Source organism: Oryzias melastigma, linkage group LG4, assembly GCF_002922805.2.
Source record: "Oryzias melastigma strain HK-1 linkage group LG4, ASM292280v2, whole genome shotgun sequence".
In the NCBI taxonomy this organism is placed as follows: domain Eukaryota; kingdom Metazoa; phylum Chordata; class Actinopteri; order Beloniformes; family Adrianichthyidae; genus Oryzias; species Oryzias melastigma.
The window spans coordinates 24516521-24518688 of NC_050515.1; positions in this window are offsets into that span (position 1 = coordinate 24516521).

Consider the following 2168-nt stretch of genomic DNA (forward strand, 5'->3'; position numbering starts at 1 on the left):
CCTCGTCAGAACTCGTGCCGCCGAGTTCTGTAGTAATTGTAAATTTGTAAGAGATTTTTGAAGTGTCCAAGCTTTCAATAAACTCTTTAATGAAGTTTTCCTGTTTTTTTTTACAGATCTAGTTTTGTTTTAGAGCTGCTCTATTAGTGGATGTGGGTTAATTAAATATTTGAAATCATGGACTTTCACTAAAAACTGGTTTAATAGATTATTAGTGAATATTATATTTAAATAAACTCAATGAAAAGGTTTTTCTGAGTAATCTTTTCATTTTATTGTAAGGTATTGTGCACCATTACCTGAAAATGTTTTAAATTAGAGTTATTAGCAATTATAGCTATTTTTTTCTCTCTAAGAAAGGGGACGTTTTAGCTTTTTTTAGTCAGATTTATCAACATGTATTACGTCAAAGTGTTAAAAAAAGAAGATTTTTGCAATAAAATAACCTTTTTTCCTGGATTTTTGCTCCCTTTCATCTCATTGTCTCTGGCTTTAGCTGCCTAAAATGAAATTTTACAAAACCACAACAGGACTGAACATTAGAACAGATGATGCTCGATTGGAGGCTAAGGATGAAACGCTGTGACTGATGTTAAATTAGCTGCGTTATCAGAGGGCGCACAGAAAAATGCAAAGATTCAATTAGAGGGAATTTGATTCCAGCTGCTCACCCTCACAGGAAGACTGCTCTTCTTTGAAAACGTGCTTTTTAAAATCTGTCCTGCAATAACAGCAGCTGCTGAAAGGAGCATAAACAAGCATCAGTCATAAGAAAAGAAAAGGATCGTGTTGCTCTGTTATTAGTTTAGCCAGTTATACCTGCTTCTGGAAATGACCAAAAAAATGTCTTCAAATTGAGGAAATTTAAGGTTTAAGGAGAAATCGTCTTTAAAAAATTGTCCAAGAACCCTTTGGCCTGAGATTGTTGACCTAAAAATTGACACTTACAATGCAGAAATAGGAAAGACTATTGTATAAGACTTAGTGTTCAAAACAATAAGACCTTGAACTCTTCAATAAACATAGATTGATCCAATGGGTTTGAATTCATTATTTATTCCATCATAAGACTTACTTGGTGTTACAGTTTCAGTAAATAACAACAAAGCTGAATACATATTGATTATTAGTCAATGCATGCTTGAAAATGTAATGACAAATCTTTTCCTACCTTAGACTTAAGCCTATTTTCCTGAGTAAATATTTGTTTCCTGTCACTGAGCTGCTTGAGATCATCGTCTCTTGTGTTCACCTGCTTAGTGCTGCACCCCATCTTAACTTTTAAAGCAGAAGTGAGTAAGTCACAGGAGAAGGGTGTAAAAGGATAGATTTTAGTAGGTATGGTCCTTTGTCAAATTCAAGAAGTACATTCACAAGGCAATGTGTTGCATGATCAAGAACAGGCTTCATGAATGCATATTCAGCCCAAAGTGTTCACACCAGACCAGCACTGGACAAGCAAAAAACACCAGAAAGTAGTGTCTTCTTATTTCTTTTTCTAGTGTTTACTAGCGCATGTCCGCCACATACAGTTAAAAGAGACTTGATGTCAAATGTCGAAGCAGTGCATATCTCATGAATCCCGCGCCAAATTTAACGGTGTGCAATCAATGAACACCCAATCTATAAGTAGAACCCGAGAGAAGACTTAAAAAGTTGTGCAGGGACGTTCAAATGCTAAAGTTTTGAATGCGGAAACCCCAAAATGTAGGTTTATGCGTTTGCATATAAATGCACTGAAAGTGGACACTTGAGGACAGTTTGGCAGAAAATTCTACACCAAATGCCATCCTGACACTACCCTGTATTTTATCCAGACTGGGGACCAGCACAAGGAGACCCAGACTCCAGCCACCTTTGTGGATAGCTCAGTCCCATCCAGTCTGCGGATACATCATTGGCAGTCTGACAAGCCTCTTTTTGATTAGTTGTACTTTCTGTAAAGCAGTTAGTCACTGTCTGCTCCAGTTTAACTGGATTAGTTCCCTTCCTGCTTTTGTTTCATCATTCTTAATTTTTTTTTACCCTTCTATAGAACACAGATCACATCGATTGCTTATAATCCACCATCATGCTCGTGTACTGTACTGTTAGTACCTCTGCTCCCCCAGACAATTTGAGGTGTTGTCTCTTTTAGCCTTGAGAAATCAATTTCAATTGGTTGTGCA